This window comes from Rana temporaria, chromosome 2, assembly GCF_905171775.1.
Source record: "Rana temporaria chromosome 2, aRanTem1.1, whole genome shotgun sequence".
Taxonomy (NCBI): domain Eukaryota; kingdom Metazoa; phylum Chordata; class Amphibia; order Anura; family Ranidae; genus Rana; species Rana temporaria.
The window spans coordinates 44,875,973-44,894,889 of record NC_053490.1 but is presented as its reverse complement, the minus strand read 5'-3'; the positions used below and the strand labels follow the sequence as shown (position 1 = coordinate 44,894,889).

The 18,917-nt window shown below is 44.0% G+C and overlaps 1 protein-coding gene across 1 annotated transcript in view; it reads left to right on the top strand.

Moving 5' to 3' along the window:
• SLC36A4 (solute carrier family 36 member 4) overlaps positions 1-18,917 on the top strand; it is a 363,728-nt gene that overhangs the window by 271,858 nt on the left and 72,953 nt on the right. The gene's annotated exons all lie outside the window — the stretch shown is intronic.

Below are 18,917 nucleotides of genomic sequence, written 5' to 3'. Positions count from 1 at the left end.
CTGCTGGGACTTGTAGTTCTCCAATCTCCATCTTCTCCATGAGAAGATGGAGAACTACAAGTCCCAGCAGGTTTCATATACAATAAGGCTCTTAGGTGGATGGGTGTGTGGATTGCATGCACCTATCAATCCCCAGGGGGGGGGGCAGGATCAGATAACACTGTTATCCGATCCTGCACCCCCCCCCCCCCCGGGATTGATAGGTGCATGCAATCCACACCCATCCACCTCAGAGCCATATTGTATGTATAATTTGCTGGGACTTGTAGTTCTCCAATCTCCATCTTCTCCATGAGAAGATGGAGAACTACAAGTCCCAGCAGGTTATAATATAAAGCTCCGAGGTGGATGGATGTCTGGACAGTGACAATTGATGGGCACAGTGGTGACAATTGATGGGCACAGTGGTGACAATTGGTGGCACAGTGGTGACAATTGGTGGCACAGTGGTAACAATTGATGGCATGGCACAGTGGTGACAATTGATGGCACAGTGGTGACAATTGATGGCATGGCATAGTGGTGACAATTGATGGCACAGTGGTGACAATTGATGGCACAGTGGTGACAATTGATGGCATGGCATAGTGGTGACAATTGAGGGCATAGTGGCTGTGTTTGATGGCATGGCACAGTGACTGCATTTTATGGTACAGTGGTTGCGTTTTGATGGCACAGTGGTTGCGTTTTGATGGCACAGTGGTTGCGTTTTGATGGCATGGCACAGTGACTGCATTTTATGGCACAGTGGTTGCGTTTTGATGGCACAGTGGTTGCGTTTGATGGCATGGCACAGTGGTTGCGTTTGATGGCATGGCACAGTGGTTGCGTTTGATGGCATGGCACAGTGACTGCATTTTATGGCACAGTGGTTGCGTTTTGATGGCACAGTGGTTGTGTTTGATGGCATGGCACAGTGGTTGCGTTTGATGGCATGGCACAGTGGTTGCGTTTGATGGCACAGTGACTGCATTTTATGGCACAGTGGTTGCGTTTTGATGGCACAGTGGTTGCGTTTGATGGCATGGCACAGTGGTTGCGTTTTGATGGCATGGCACAGTGACTGCATTTTATGGCACAGTGGTTGCGTTTTGATGGCACAGTGGTTGCGTTTGATGGCATGGCACAGTGGTTGCGTTTGATGGCATGGCACAGTGGTTGCGTTTTGATGGCATGGCACAGTGACTGCATTTTATGGCACAGTGGTTGCGTTTTGATGGCACAGTGGTTGCGTTTGATGGCATGGCACAGTGGTTGCGTTTGATGGCATGGCACAGTGGTTGCGTTTGATGGCATGGCACAGTGGTGATAATTGATGGGCCCAGTGAGGCTGCAATTGTTTTTTTTTTTTCCGTTTGCACCCCCCCAAAAAATTTGAGCACCAGCCGCCACTGCTTCTAGGGCCAAAATGATTGCTCTCGCTCTAACGTTCGGAGCGATACCTCACATGTGTAGCTTGAACACCGTTTTCATATGTCGGCGGAAATTACGTATGTGTTCGCTTCTGCATGCGAGCACACAGGGACAGGGGCGCTTTAAAAAAAAAATATATAATAATTTATTGTTCATTTTACTTTATTTACTTGATTTTGACACTTTTTCCCCCAAAAATACATTTTTTGATCACTTTTATTTCTATTATTAGGAATGTAAACATCCCTTGTAATAGGAATATAGCATGACAGGTCCTCTTTACAGTGAGATGTGAAGTCAATAAGACCCCCACATCTCACCTCTAGGCTGGGAAGACTGAAAAAAAAAATGATCCTGGCTTCGATCGTAGCGGTGAGTCTGTAAAAGCACCGGAGGGTGGCAGGAGGGGGGGGGGGGACATATTGCCGAGTATTGCAGGGTATTGGAGTATTGCAGGGTATTGGAGTATTGCAGGGTATTGGAGTATTGCAGGGTATTGGAGTATTGCAAGGTATTGGAGTATTGCAAGGTATTGGAGTATTGCAAGGTATTGGAGTATTGCAAGGTATTGGAGTATTGCAAGGTATTGGAGTATTGCAAGGTATTGGAGTATTGCAAGGTATTGGAGTATTGCAAGGTATTGGAGTATTGCAAGGTATTGGAGTATTGCAAGGTATTGGAGTATTGCAAGGTATTGAGGTATTGCAGAGTATTGCGCAGGGAATTGCAGAGTATTACGCAGGGATTGCTGGATCTGTGGCTGGATCTGTGACTGCAATTGTCACAGATCCAGCCCACAGTGCTGCTTCCGCTCTCCCCCCTCTCCTCTCACACTGTACCGATCGGTACAGAGAGGGGAGGGAGGAACCGGCGTCATCACATGAGTGATGATGAGTGATGTTTGTTTACAAGTGATCGTTCCGTCGATTAACGGAGCGATCACGTGGTAAACGGCCGCTATCAGCGGCAATTTACCGCAATCCGTGATGCGCCGGGTCTTCTAGACCCGGCACTCATGGATGATTCAGGGGGCGCGCGGGAACAAGATTCTGGGAGGATGTCCCAGGGACGTCCTCCCAGAACAACTCGACCGCGCTGTAGACATGTTTTTTCTATAGCGCGGTTGGAAAGAGGTTAAAGGAGTTGTAAAGTAAAACAATGTTTCACCTTAATGCAATCTATGCATTTAGGTAAAAAAATATCTGATGATGCCGGGCGCCCGTTATATTTACCTGAGCCCTCGAAAACGAACTGCACAGTGGAGGTAAGTATAACATGTTTGTTATTTTAAAGAAAAAAAAAATGTTTCCTTTAATAACCCTTTAACCTTTCAATTTATTGTTCGTTCAGCAGAAAATTTCCAAACTTGTCCTTCGTTTTTTCGGCTCAAAAATTTCACGATTATCGATTTTGTGCCCATTAATGAAAAACGAACAAACTGACTACTCTAAATGACCGAATTTTCAGGCCGATTTTTCGTATAGTGTATGGCCAGTGGTTAAACTTCCTGCATTTACACACAGAAGTTTATCCCTTTGATCTAAGAAGGAAGCCGTTACAATGTTTCATGTTGTTAAAAACTTGGCAGACTGCCCAGATTTTTTCTTTACTTAGCTGAGTGAGCAGAGAAGTCTCTACACTTGTTACATAAAAAGAGTCATGAGCGGGGTTGAATCGAGATCACGATTTTTTAACGATTCAATTGTGCAGCTCTACTGCATCCTAGGTGGCAGTGTGCCTTAGGTGGCAGTGTGCCCTAGTGGTAGCGCCAGCCATGACTACAGTTGTATTTTACTGAAATGTAGAGCAGCTAAGGATTATTTTAGTTGATCCTGAACACAGCCAGTTGGCTGGGACACACTTACCTGTTGCAGTTCATCTGCAAATGCAGTTTTCCACCTTCTTACTGCAAATGGAAGAAGCCCTTCAAAGAAGCGGTGTTGGGGTATAATTACAAGCCTGGTTTCTTTCTGTTACATTTCAGCTAAATCCTCATTTACTTTGTGAGCGAAGCCTCACCAAGGTCACAGTTCTTCCAGTAAATCGGAACCACAAATAACATTAGCAGCCATTATTTATATAATACACGGCTGTTTATCCTCTTCTTGCTAAGTAGCATAATTATTTTCAAGTGTCCCGAGTCAAGGAGCATTTTATTCTGGAGCATAGTAGGAAATACTCTTTCAAGCAGAAGCTATTATTCTGCTATCAATACATTTCAGCTTTAACATGGGGAAGTCACAGCCATCAACCACTTAAGGGCTCTGTGTTTAATGAAACTCGCTAGTCGGGAGATTTGGGTTTATGAGTATCGGGATAAATAATGAATCCATGAGTCATTGTTGTATCCCAAATTAACCTGCCAAATATGCCTGCTGTGAGCAAATGTTCATTAACTGATGGCTGACTAGTTTAAAGAAAAATAAAACAAAGCATATCCTTCTATACTGTGTACTTGCCTCAGTCCAAAGCACTCATTCCTCTGCTATCTACATGAGACATTTGTGACAGTCTATGTCAGGGGTCTCCAAACTTTTTTAACCACTTGCTGACCGGCTCACGCCGATATACGTCAGTCCGTAAAAGCAGGATAGCGCGCGGGAGCGTGCCCCCGCGGATCCCTGCAGACACGATGTCCGCCGGCGGCCCGCGATCACGGTGAGGAGAGGCAGAATGGGGAACTGTCTATGTAAACAAGGCATTTCCCCATTCTGCCTAGAGACATGACAGGGATCTACTGTTTCCAGTGTGACCTCACATGTGTTTCTAGGGGGCCGGGCTGGACGTGTGACATCATTGATCGTGTTTCCCTATATTAGGGAACACACGATCAATGACAGCGCCACAGTTAAGAACGGGGAAGCTGTGTTTACACACAGCTCTCCTCGTTCTTCAGCTCCGGGGACCGATCGCGGGACTCCAGCGGCGATCGGGTCCCGCGTCTGTGGTCACGGAGCTTCCCACGGAAGAATGGAAGAATGGCACAGCTGGGCACATCCACGTACCTGTACGTGGCCCTTTAAGCCCAGCCGTGCCATTCTGCCGACGTATATCGGCGTGAAGGGGTCCTTAAGTGGTTAAAGTGGTAAAACCTTCTGGGGCTGAAGTGGTTAAAAAGGAGCCAGTTTACTGTCTTTCAAACTTTAGAGACTGCAGCCAGTGGGAGAAGAACATCTCCTGGTGTAAACGATGCCCCATCATTGGTTTTAGGGGGGAGGGAAACTGCCCCATCCTTGGTATCAGTGGGAAATCCACTGCCCCATCCTAATACAGGCACATACAGTATACCAGGGGTGCCCAACCTTTTGAAGAGTGAGGGCCACTTAAGCGACTTGGTATCCGGTCGTGGGCCACAATGAGCGAAGCGGTTGGATGGCATGTCCGTGTCTGCTCTGCATATGCAGAGTGGACAAGGACACAGCCCACTATACTTTTTAGCTGATCGATTAGAGGTAGGACACAAGTCTGTTTTTGTCTGCCACTCCTTAGAGGTGAATGGAATTGGTCGGACTGTCAGACTGACAATGTGAAAGGGGCCGAAGGCTGCTTTCACACTGATTTGCTGCGGTTTACCCGCACCGCAGGTGCAACACAGTGTACCTTTTGGCTTTCCTGCACTTTGCAATAGACTTCTATTATATTCTGCAAGTTTGGTGCACTTTCAGAAAGCTCACCAAACTCGCAGGCAATAACAGAAGTCTATGGCTCAGTGCAGGTAATCTAATCTGCACATGTGGATCAGTTTGAAAGCAGCCCAGTAACCACTGCAGAAAAGATATGCCCATATATACACAGTGATTTTAGTAATAAACTGACCTTTAGCAACAGTATTCTATTCCATCCCAGAGCAGGAGGTCGTGGGCCACATCAGAGGGCTCTGTGGGCCACATGTGGCCCCCAGGCCACTGGTTGGGCACTCCTGCAGTATACCATTCCTTTCTGGTGAGTGGGGACCCAGGAGGGGAGCACTGGAAGTCACCTGAATATATGAATTTGTCGCCAGCTCAACATTTCATAGTTTATGCACTATATTAATTGCATTTATTTTGCACGCCCAATTTTTCAGTTTTTTATTTGTTAAAAAAGTTTGAAATATCCAATAAATTTCGTTCCACTTCATGATTGTGTCCCACTTGTTGTTGATTCTTCAAAAAAAATTACAGTTTTATATCTTTATGTTTGAAGCCTGAAATGTGGCAAAAGTTCGCAAAGTTCAAGGGGGGGGGGCGAATACTTTCGCAAGGCACTGTAGGTGGCCCTCACTCTTCAAAAGGTTGAGCACCCGGAGGACTTGACTATTGCTACCATTTTTAAATCCTTATCACATTTTCCAGGGAACCTAGTGCATGAAGCATTTGTTTCCATTCCAATCCGTGTGATGGTTGCTCAGCTAGTACCATTGACAGCGTGCCCACTCACCCAGCGGCTGTCCAATCAGGCTTCTGAGGAGGAGATGAATATTTCATTGGGATTGGGTGATGGGACACCGAGGAGAGGGATTGTTGACAGTGGATCAGGCTAGACTCTGTATACACAGGGCTTTGGGCTAGTCTGCTTAGACCAGGCATGCTCAATCCATGGCCCGGCCTGCAGAGCCGCCTGATGTTGCGTGTTGTAGCTGACTATTAAAGATCCATCACTGCCCTTGCCGGCACTGAGTTGAAAGTCTGCAGACTCTGCTCTGAGCCCTATAAAGTGTGTCTGCACTACCTGCATGATGTCCAGTCCCTCCAGACAGACAGCCAGCAACCTCCAGCATGAATAAGAGCAGATTTGATTAAAAGAGCACCGCTCTACAGCGATAAGGGGAGGACAACTAGCTGTGCTGTGCTCCTCCATAGGAATCCTCATAAATTGGGCTTCAGCCTGGGGTGGAACTTGACAACAACAGAAAAATATGTCCTTTGAGGCTCAGTTCACACTGTTGCGATGGCAAAGTCGTATGACTTTTTCTAACGTCGAAGCGACTTGTGTAGCATCAGTTAAGACGGCACATTGAAGAAATAGGGAAACATTGGCCCGGATTCACAGACAGCGGCGCACATTTCTGCCGCCGTAGCATATCTCCTGTACGCTACGCAGACGTAGTGCAGAGAGGCAAGCACTGAATTCACAAAGCCAGTGCTGCCAAAACTGCGCTGGGTTTCCTAGGTGTAAGCCGGCGTAGGTGGAAGTGGGCGTGACCCATGCAAATGAGGCGTGACCCATGCAAATGATGGGCCGAGCGCCAGACAGATACGTATAACGAACGGCGCATGCACTTCCCGTGGACGCATCCCAGTGCGCATGCTCAGAATCGCGTCAGAACTACTCCCTAAGATACGCCGGATCACTGCCTACGGCGTGAACGTAACCTACGCCTAGTCATATTCACGTCCTATGTAAAATACGTCGGCTTGTGTTCCTTGGTGCAGCCCTTTGCATGGATGCTGCTGAGTTACACCTCCTTTATGGGGCATTACTTTACGCCGGACGCAGAACTTTACGCGCACTGCGTCGAGCAAACGTACGTTCGTGAATCGCCGTATCTCCCTCATTTGCATATTTGAATAGAAAATCAATGGGAGCGCCAAATGCATCCAGCGTAAATATGCGTCCACGCTACGCCGGCGTAGGCAAGTTACGTCAGGCGGATGAAGCATATTTTTAGGTGTATCTTAGTTTGTGGGTCGGCGCATAGATACTACGGCGCACATTTGTACTTACGTCGGCGTATCTTGAGATACGTCGGCACAAGTGCTTTGTGAATCCGGGCCATTGAATTTTACTTGTCATGCGACTTGGGGTCTCACAAGTCGGATCCGATGTCGCAGCAGTGTGAACCGAGCCTTGGTACAATACAGTATGCAATCACCAATCAGAACATGACCAAGTGTACTATGGGATTCCATAAGGTTTTACAAATTTGTAGTGATACCTTAACTTTAATGACCTCATAAGCTCTATCAATGGGAAAATAAGCCAGGAAGTTATTCAAACAAAGAGACTAACAAAAATATTCTGACAACGTGTAGTCTAGAGTTCAATTTTACAGATTTCACTTATCTATTTTCTTTACTCAATTTTGTGTTTTATTCTCTCATTATGGATAAATGTGTTAGCTGTAGTCGTAGCCTGTGCCAGAATACCTTCACTGTGAAACTGATAGAAATGTTTAGAATTTATATCTGCCTTTTATTCCCTACTGTGCTCTGCAAGTCACTTTTAGCTTTGAATACAGTAACTGCACAGTCAAGCAAAACGGTGTGCTAAATATATTTTATAATAGGTTCCAAGCCAAGCATATTTATTTCTGCATTCAACTAGTATTTATGAACGTCTCTGCATTTATAAACAATGTGTCCTAGGACTTTTGTAGGCTTTTGCTGCTTTGGGTAGAAGTAATGCCTGCAGTGATAAAGTTAGAATTTCTGCATCTCTAGATCCCAGGGTCCAAACTTTCTTTGTAATTACTGTGCTCATTACGCTAAGTTCCAGGTAGACACAGCTTCACTGATATTTCCTTATTCATCTCACTATTGTAACTGTACAAGGAAATATGTAGGGGTTATTTAACTGCCTCCCGCCCATCGTATAGACAATGACTACGGAGCCAACGTTGTATGAAGTCACCCAGTCTCACCATGATCACGCGCCTGCAGGGGCGCGCAGCATGGCAGTGGGGGGCGCGCTATGTCCCTGGGACATGGTGTGACCCTGATCTTGGTAAAGAGCCATTGACGTGGCTCTTTACCCATGTGATCAACTGTGTCCAATCACAGCGATCATATGTAAACATGGAAATGCTGGTAATCGTCTCTCCTCGCCTCACACTAATAGAGCCGATCAGCGGCATCTCTACACAGGGGAGACCTGTACAGATAACCAGGGCACTGATCAGTGCAGCCCCAACAGTGCCCATCAGTGACACCAATGTGTGCCCATCAATGACACCAATCTGTGCCCATCATTGATCCAAGTCAGTGCTGCTCATTAGTGCTGCCCATCAGTGCCACCTATCGTTGCCCATAAGAGCTGCCCATCAGTGCTCATTAGTGCTGCATATCAGTGCTGCATATTGGTGCCTCCCTATCAGTGCTGCATATTGGTGCCTCCCTATCAGTGCCCATCAGTGCTGCATATTGGTGCCTCCCCATCAGTGCCACCTATCAGTGCAGTGTCATCGGCGTACATCAGTGAAGGAGAAAAATTACATTTTTACAATTTCTTTTATTTAATGTAAACATTTTAAGATTTCGATTTAGGGAGAATTACTAGTAACATGCATTGGCAATGCTTTGAAACTCCTAGACATGATGATTATTATTATTATTATTATTATTATTATACAGGATTTATTTAGCGCCAACAGTTTACTCACCACTTTACAATTAAAATTAGGACACCAATAGTTGGTGCATCGCTTTACAATCAAAATGAGGATATTACTGTTCAATACATTAGAAATAGAAGGGCACTGCTCATGGTGCTTACAAAGGGAGGGGGAAGTGGTACAAAAGGTATTGGCTGCGGGGGATGATTTGATAGAGGAGACTCAAGTACAGTTCTTACGTGGAGGTGGAGTAGGCTTCCCTTAATAAGTGAGTTTTGAAGGAATCTCCTAAAGGTGGACAGGGAAGCAGCTGACCAGACATAATGGGTCAGGGAGTTTCAGAGGATGGGAGAGGCTCAGGAGAAGTCATGATCTAAAGTTATAATCCAGACACATTTAAAACACCATGTAATGCTACGTATTCATTAAAAAATCATGATATTTATTTAAAAATGCAACAAGTTCAAGGTTAATATAATTCAGGTTTAAAATGTTGTCCCCACCTACCCCAAACACATGCTGCATGCGGTTTGTAAAATTCCCCCCTTTCCCACCACCATACCCGCATGTTTTTTCTTCCGCCTACCTGTAGTGCTCTTTAAAGCACATCAAATTCAGCATTGTCCCGCTATCCGGGTGTCACACAGTGGGTCTCACGCTACCATCCAGCTCCTGTTCAGCTGGGTGCCTCTCCTCCATTGCACACTACACTGCAACACTGACATTGTTTGTACTTGTGGAAAATGTGCCATATGTGGCCTACGTATAGAGGAATATTACATAAATTTAACCTTGGACAACGCTAATGCAGTTTTGATTATAATTTGAAATCTGTTTATTGGAAATGTGACCTTTTAACACTGATTATTTAATGTTAATTAACTCTGGGATATTAAGATTAAGTTGTGTCTTAGTATTTTGTGTTGTACGTGACCTGTATGGAGTGGAGCTGTTTACACAGTAGGTGAAGTTGACCTTGGATTGGGTAGGAGTCCTAGGGGTTTGATGATGGAACAGAGGAACAATGCAGGTCATACACCCATGTACACACCACTCCAGATAAAATTACTCAGGATATGTAACATCAGCAAAAATTGGCTGCTGATTATTTCTGCAGTTTTCTTTATTAACATCCTATTAATTTAATGTTGCATGAGAAATCTAATTTGTAATGTTGTATGAAGCACATGTTAGATAAAATGAAGACCAAGACATGGAGAAATGTTATCAAGGCAGGCTCGTTGACCTTCTTTATAAATGTTCTGGGTCATGGTGACCCAGACTTTGGTTGCACATGTTCACCAAATAGTTATAACAAAACTAGCTCCCAGAGCTTGGTTCTCATTACCGCTTGAAACTCAGAATTTATTAGATCTTGATTAAAAACAGTGAATAAACATGGCGATGCAGACTTGTGTCAGGAAATAACCTGAGCACAAGCTTGTGGATGTAGAGTGGTCTTAGGTACTTGGATAAAGCATCTCCAAGTGCCAGTAGGAAGCCGCATGAGCTATGACTAAGTGCCATAAAAAGGCGTGAAACGCGTTAGCTGTTCTCCCTGTTTTTCCCTTTACATGAAGTCACTGCATTTGGATTTTATTTATTTTTTCATATCAATAAAAATGCCTTCTATGGTGTGCGGCCATCCAGGATCTTCTCTCAAGCTTGTGCAGAGCCAGCACCTGTGCGGGCGGGTGTTCCAGTTTAGATTTGAAAGGCTGGAGCGGCAATCTTTGTTTCAGGAAGCTGCATTTTATTTTTGGAATTCTTTGGGCTTTTCAAAACCTGGAGGAATCTTATATTCAAAAAGCCACCGGAGCTGGAATGCTTTGGCCCAACTCTTGCCACCCCTACACTCTCCTGTTGGCAAATAAAGCTTTCTATCACATTTGATGATCAAAAATATGTTTTGGTGCCCCCTGGCAGGTGATACAGGCTTTCCTGAAGCACAGTCTAAGCAACAGTTGGTCTTCACCAGAGCTCATGAAGATGGAGATGAGCCAGAGAGCCCAGTTTTCTTGGCTGAAAACTGTTGCCAGGCTTCAGCCCTCAGGATTGTCCCACCAAGGTCATGGCAGTAATAGCATGGTTACATTGTGAAAACTACACTAGGCAGGAGAGTAGTCCAGTCAAGATGGGCAGCAATCAAAAGTTAGGTCAATCTGGGTCAGCAAAGATCTTGGGTATGCTTTTTGTCAGAAGCCATGCCCAAGGACCTCTGGAAGTCCTGGCAAGGATTCTGTAACTAACATTGGAAATCGTGGCAGGCATTGTACAATTGCCATAACAGGAGGCCTAAGGGATGGGAAGAGTAGAGAATGACTATACCATCTAGGGGCCCTATTTATGTATAAAGGTACCATACAATCCTGGGATGCACTATAAGTCTTTCAACGCCTGCAAGTGCCTGCTGTAGGGGCCTGTGGCCAATTTGCCATGTAAGGTAAGCCCATGGTTTTGTTTAAGTAATGATAAAGAAAAGTTATCTGCAACATTAGCCTGTATGGGCCAATTCACTGAATGAGCAGAATTTTATTTTTAAGGTTCATTTTAAAAGTCGTATATTGGACTGACTGGCTTCTCCTTTGATTTTCCTCCTCCTGGTGTAAGATAATGAAGACCACTTGTAAGATGCTCTTAGAAAATGTGTCCCCTTGTTCCCTTTCATTCGTAAAAAAGGTAAACTAGCTTTAACTGTGTGTATAACACGAAGGGTCAATGGAGTAACCAGCAATTAGAGCTACAGCTTGTCCCAGTGGGGTTTCAGCGGGTTTGAACATAGGCTGGTCTCTTATGGCCATTCTTTCTTGGTTGTGCAGGACCACTTATAAATGATCATCATTGGTCTATGCCGAGTTCCATACATACTATCAAGTCCAATTAAAGATTGTAGGGAGGTAGGGTTGCTGTCCCAAGGGGCTAATATGGACCTCCAACCACCCCTTAGTCCCGAAGGCTTTGATTGCTGGATAACAGTGTGATTTCCAAGCTATTGAAACCTGTTTATTTCTTTTAGGTGCTTTTGTTGTTTAACTTTTCACATTCTCTCCCTGGTTACACAAAGTATTTTTAGCACAGGCTGAGCGTTCACTATAAACGCAGCTTAAATCATTTGAATAATTCAGAAAGTGTAACTTCCGAGATTGTTTCATCTATTACCCCGTGTCATTTGATGAATGTACCTCCAACAGTGTGCCATGTTGTTTGACATTGCTCTCCAAAATCTAGGGCTGCAACTAACGATTATTTTCATAATCGATTAGTTGACCGATTATTGTTTCGATTAATCGGATAATAGCCTTAAAAAAAATTAAAATTGTTATGGGCCAATTTGTTGTTGGGCAGATTACAAAACACAAATTGCCGCGAAAACACATTGCATGCTTTTCTGCAGGTTCTCCATTGAAGTATATTGAACCAAAAAAAACAAAATAGCACCGTTTTGCGTTAAAAAGTCCTTGCCCTTTACAAATACGCAGCAGCTGAAAAAAAATCATGAATGTGAATGTGTGCCATAGGAAAACATGTAAATGAACTGTAGTGCGTTTCTGCAAAAAGCACCAAAAAACAGAGGTGTGATCCCGGCCTGAGATGTTTAGTAACATTATGGGGTTAAAAAAAAATTTGTACAAAAAGAGCAAATAATCGCTACTGTAAGGTGTTCATTTTTTTACTGTGGGACAGTGAAAGTAATATTTACAGTAGCGATTTGCTTTTTTGTACTATAAAGGGCTAATTTTTGTTTTTTTAACCCCATTATGTTACTGGCCGATTAATCAATTATGAAAATTGTAATCGATTAATTTCATAATCTGTTACTGGCCGATTAATCAATTATGAAAATTGTAATCGATTAATCTCATAATCGATTAGTTGTCGATTAATCGATTAGTTGTTTCGGCCCTACCAAAATCCCATTTGTCAGGTGGAACAGGCTCACTACTTTTCATGATATGCTGCAATCTCTTCCAGGTAGTCTTCATTTAACAAATCCATTGTCCGACCTGAAGTCTTCTTAATAAAATTACATTTTGTTATAACTTAAAAAAATCACAAAGATTAAAATATGGGTGGATTAAAAAAAAAAAAAAATGTTGTTATTTCAGATATGACATAGGGCTCTGAAATTGTTCAAGAATATACAATATATTTTATTTTTTACATTTTGAGGAGCTATAAAAAAAAAAATATTTTTGTTAAAAGTGGACCTTTTTACTAGTCCCCAAAAAACATCTGACAGGTCATAATATCCAGCAACTGTCAGATCAAGGAAGGTAAATAAATGTCTCTATTGTTGCATCTGCTTCTATAGATGCCCCAGTGTTCCGTGGCTACATCCAATCGGCATGGCCCCACTATGCTACAGACACACTTACTGCCGCACCCAGAAGGGGCCCCGTCTTTGTCTGTTTACTCTGTCACTGCCACACCTAATCACATTGACTTCCTTCCTCCGCTCGGTCTTTTTAAGCTGGGCGCTATAACTAGCTAGTTGCCATGCCCCTAGTAAGCCTTCCTGCTGTTCCACCTGCATCTTTGTTCTTTAACCTCTGGCTTGCATCCTGGATATCCATGTCGGCAGCCAGCCCTGATCTTTGGACTGCTGCCTAGTGACCTCTTTCACTCCACTCTTACCTTCAATTACCTGCTGCAGACCTACTTTTTGGTGTCTTCCTAACTGGTGGCTCATGGTTGTTGAACAGGGTGAATCTGGAGGATGTAACCTGGGGTCAGCAGGCAGCTAAGTTCATTGCCACTTGAGTGTGTTCCTGGTGAATATCAGCTGACTCCACTATCTAGGGTACCCCACATCACCTCATGGGGGAAAATCCTTTGGCAAGTCCTGTTCCAAGTTCCGAGTCTTTCCCATTCTGGTGTGTTCCTGATCCAATTCCCCGATCTTACCTCTTCCAGTGTGATTCCTTTTCTACAGATTCATCTCCCAGGTCTTAAAGAGTTTGTAAATGTTTTTTTTTTTTTTTAAACAAACATGTCGTCATACTTACCCGTTTGGTGTAATGGTTTTGCACAGAGCAGCCCTGAAATTCCTCTTTTTTGGGTCCCCAGTTGGCACTCCAGGCTCCTCCCCCTGCCAAGTGCCCCTATAGCAGGTCGCTTGCTAAGGGGGAACTCGTGCAGGCTCCACCCCGAGCCGGGCTCTGCGTGTCCATAGACACACCAAGCCCAACTCTACCCCGCCCCCCACTCTCTCCTTACAGGCTGTGATTGACAACAACAGGAGCCAAAGACTTTTGCTGCTGCCACCTTGTCTAATAAGGAGGGAGAGGGAGTTGCTGCTCACAGGCACAGCACAGGTTTAAGATACAGCCTATGGTTGTCAGATATGCCTACTGATTTTCCTAGACTATGAGTCAACACTACAGTGTAGCTGGATGGTCCACTTTTTGGCATTCGCCATCTTGACAGTTACATTTTTTTTTAGAAAAGGTCCACCTTTTACTATTAAACAGTCCTTGAGCTCCAGCCAAGAAACTTTTTCGCAGAGTTTAATAAGGCTTAAATATTTCAATAAAAACAGTATTTTTTACTTTATCTTGTAATGGTTTTTAATTTATTTATTGGTATTTTTTGCTGGAGTTTTGCTTTAAATAGTTTGAGCTGCTGCCATATTTGAGTTTGAAATATTTAACTTTCAGAATTATGGTTAGAACATCAGCGGGTAAGATTTTGATGAGAACTAAGTTGGCAAGCAAATGCAATGCTCCCCGATGGTATGTAAAAGCAGTTTTAAAAGACAAGAACAAATTCTGTTTGCGTAGAGAAGCAATTACAATAGCGAGATGTACTGGCTGATTTTGCCAAGAGTTTAATTTTCTCTATCTCGTGTCAAAGATTATATGCGCTAATCTTAAACATGCTACTAATTATTGCAGGGCTCCCTATTCAGGTGTTTCCCAACTAGAATAATGGATTTTGGTCTAGGATGCGATCTAAAATTGGAAGATAAAAAGGAGTTATTAAACTTCAAAGTAAAATAGTTGCAGAAAAAAGGGAATTAAATATTTTCATTACATAGAGGACAATTGAAGAGAACATGATCACAAATACAATTTTGTATGTTTGAATATCCTGTAAGCATGTTTTTGTCCATTGCTACCGTGGAAGCACAGCCCCATCGCATCACCATTTCTTATCGTGCTGTACGTGATGCACCTTTGAGTGCACATTATTACTGAGAAAACTTTATAAACATGCAATAGATTTTACCTGTGTTACTGTTTCCTTTTTTGTTCTGTATCTCCAATGACTTTCTCCTAATTGTCTTTTATTGCATTGTAACTTAAAAAATTTATAGAAGTGCAGGTTTGCAGCAAACACTCTTTCTACTTTATGTTCTAATGAGGAAAGTTGCAGTGTCTTTTAGAAATAACCACCTGTAGCGTGGGAGTATCCCACCGAAAATGTAATTCATATTACAGAAGGTGCCTACAATTTTACTTGTATGTCAGTGCAAGTGCCTAAGAAAAATCAGTAAGCCAATCACACAACCAGGAAATTAGGGTGTTCTGTATGCCAACTCAAAACTAGCAAAAAAGGCGAATCTAAGTGCAGCAATGCAAGACTAATAGCCCAAAGGAGTTGAAGTACACTTACTAGAAGTGAGATAAAAACAAGGCTCATCATAGTAGGTATGGTGGAATAGTAGTCCAGCATCAGGGTAGTCCCGGTGGGGTGGTCCAGTAAGCCGCATGAGATCGGTATGAATAAGGAGCCAATAGACGTTTCGAAACGTGCCCCATCCCTTTTACGTCACTTCCGGACAATGCGTGCCATGCTGGTTTTGGTCCCCTTTAGTGACGTCAATTCCGGGTCCTGCATTCCATGCTGGACCCGGCTGTCCCTTCTGGTGTTTCCTACTGCTGCGACTCCCCTCTGCTGGTCGGCTAGGATCTCTTGCTGCATACTGGACCACCTCCAGGACCACCCCACCCGAACCACCCTGACACTGGACTACTATTCCACCATACCTACCATGATGAGCCCTGTTTTTATCTCACTTTCTAGTAAGTGTATTTTAACTCCTTCCGGCTATTAAAGTCTTGCAATGCTGCACTTAGAGGCACCTTTTTGTTTGTTTTGTCTTTACCAGAGATTGCTTCCCTCTTGAAGTGTTTATCAAGTGTTCTGAGACATAATTTTGCCTGAGTTGTATTCATCCCACACTGCAGATATTATCTCTGGCCAGTCCTGTATCCAGAGCGCCCTATAATCTCTTTACCCTGTATGCCAACTGTCTACAGAATGCTTCCATATTGCCATATTGCATTGGAGTTTTTCACAAAGAAAAGTTAAGAAAATTACTTAAAGCGGATCTCCACTCTAAAGTGGAGTCCCGCTGATCGGCACCCTCCCCCCCTCCGGTGTCACATTTGACACCTTTCAGGGGGGAGGGGGGTGCAGATACCTGTCTACAGACAGGTATCTGCACCCACTTCCGGCCCTACGATACGGGCAAAGGACGGGTTTTTTCCTTACCTTCCGTCCGTCCCCCGTTGTATGCTGGGAACACTCGGCTCCCAGCACACAGCGGGAGCCAATCGGCGGGCGCAGCGCGACTCGCGCATGCGCCGTAGGGAACCGGGCAGTGAAGCCGGAGCGCTTCACTTCCTGGTTCCCTCACCGTGGATGGAGGGGGGAGCAGCAGGGTGACGAGCGATCGGCTCGTCATCTGCTGCGATCACCGCTGGACTCCAGGACAGGTAAGTGTCCTTATATTAAAAGTCAGCAGCTGCAGTATTTGTAGCTGCTGGCTTTTAATATATTTTTTTAGTGGCACATCCGCTTTAACTTGAAATTGAAAGGTTGCTGAAGCAAATTCCTGTAGAACCTGATGACGGATAATGATATTTTGTGTGTGTGGGAGATACAGATGAAGATGAAGGTAGCTTCATCTTTGAAAACTGAAACACTATGGCGTCGATTTCCTAAAACTAAAGAGTGCAAAATCTGGTGCAGATGTGCGTGGTAAAGAATCGGCTTCCAGCTTTTTTTGGTTAAAGCTTAATTGAACAAGCTGAAGTTAGAAGCTGGTTGGCTACCATGCCCAGCTGGATGAGATTTTGCATTCTCCAGTTTTCGTAAATCAACCCCAGTGACCACCACAGGAACTGAATTTACCTAAACAACTTCCTTACTCCCAGTGCTCACAATATGGTATTGTTTGATCTCAAAGTTGAAACGGAGTTATGCCGCGTACACACGATCGGAAATTCCGCCAAGAAAATCGTGGATTTTTTTCTGACGGAATGTTGGCTCAAACTTGTGTTGAATACACACGGTCCCACAAATCTTGTCAAAAATTCAGACCGTCAAGAACGCGGTGACGTACAAGACATACGACGAGCTGAGATCAATGAAGTTCAATAGGCAGTTTGGCTCTTCTGCTTGATTCTGAGCATGCATGTTTTTTTGAGTGTTGGAATTGCATACAGACGAGCGTATTTTCCGATTGGAACTTTTTCCGTCTGAAAAATAGAGAACCTGCCCTCAATCTTTTGTTGGCGGAAATTCCGACAGCAAAAGTCCGATGGAGCATATACACGGTCGGAATTTCCGACCAAAACCTCACACCTGACTTTTCTTGTCGGAATTTCCGATCATGTGTGCGCGGCATTAGTCTGTGTTGGTCTACTTTTTCTGTCTCATTTCATTATTTAAAGCCTAGTTGAGATCTTTTTAAAGCCACAAAATGCATGCTGTAAAGGAGGACCCTTGCTCTCTGTGTGGACATAGTTCTCTCTGCAGAGGTCTGACACACTGCCTGTTAAAGTAGTATTAAACTCAAAAGCAAACATGCGATGGCTACATTTGTTTTAGGATTCCTTTTCTTTATTTTTTACCTGGTGAAATGCCATATCTGCTTCTATGGACTGCCCCAGAGTATTGTGGCTGCATCCAGTCAACATGGCACCGCCTCCTGACGACACACTAACTACTGCATCCCGAGGGGGGCCTTTGTCTGTTTCCTCTGCCACATCTAGTCATGTTGACTTCCTCCCTCGGTCTATTTAAGCTTGTGCCTGAGCAGTGTTTTACTAGCTAGAAGCCATGCCCCTAGTAAGCCTTCCTGCTATCTAGCCTGCATCCTTGTCTTTTGATACCTGTGTACAGACCTCTGGCTTGCTCTTGGTTATCTGTGTCTGCTGCCTGCCCTGACCTCTGTCTTCTTCCTGTTTATCCATGTCTGCTGCCTGCCCTGACCTCTGGATCCTGGATATCTGTGTCTGTGGTCAGCCCTGATGTTTTGACTGCTGTCTTATAATTTCTTTTGCTCCACTCTACATGTCTTGTTGGATCATTGCAGCGTTCCTGAACATTGGGGTGCTAGGATGTGTTCCCAGCTTTATGGCCTCCCGCTCTTTTTGCTTCCTCCTGTGCCATACTCTTGCCCCCATCCCTAACCAATAGCGAGGTGCTCTTTGCATATTGTATCTTGGTTTGGTGCTCCGCAAGGAATCTGAACAGGCGTGCAGGTGTGAATGGCCATTTTAGAAGGATTATCTTGCCGCAAGCTTACTTTGATCTTCTTTACATTTATAATTAAAACAAAATCGTTGTAAATTCTTTGGTTCCTCTTGAAGTTTATCAAGCTGCAAACTTTTCTATACATTTCTTTTTTTATTCCCATCAGACAGATGTTCCATGAGAAATTATCCTGCCTATTCCCTGTCTGACAGCTGACAAATGAAATGAATATGCATAGTGAGCTAAATAGTCCTATTAACAGTGACCTCGTTGCAAGGTGAACACCATCAAACGGTGCCTTTTAAACAGTTAGAAGTCACAGGAAACTTTACACGAATGGCATGTAGAAGATCACAGATATTATTTAGAAAGATGCTTCAGCAACGTCTTAAAGCAGATTGAAAGTCGAACGTTCACCTTTGGTCTGCTGGTCCCCTGAAGGCTGGCATTAAAAAAAGTCCCCAAATCCCCAAAATATTCACCTCTGTTCTAAAGTTGGGTGCTCCGGAGTCTCAGGGGCTCTCTTCTAATTTCATGTCCCCTCTTATCAGCTGTGGGCAAGAATTGGATCTCTCTCAGGGAAGGAGAAAGGTACGAATCTGAATTTAGCACTGCACACATTCTTGCAGCTGATGATTTTATCTTAAAGGTACAATTTTATTTCCTAAATAGCTTCCTTTACCTTAGTGCAGTCCTCCTTCACTTA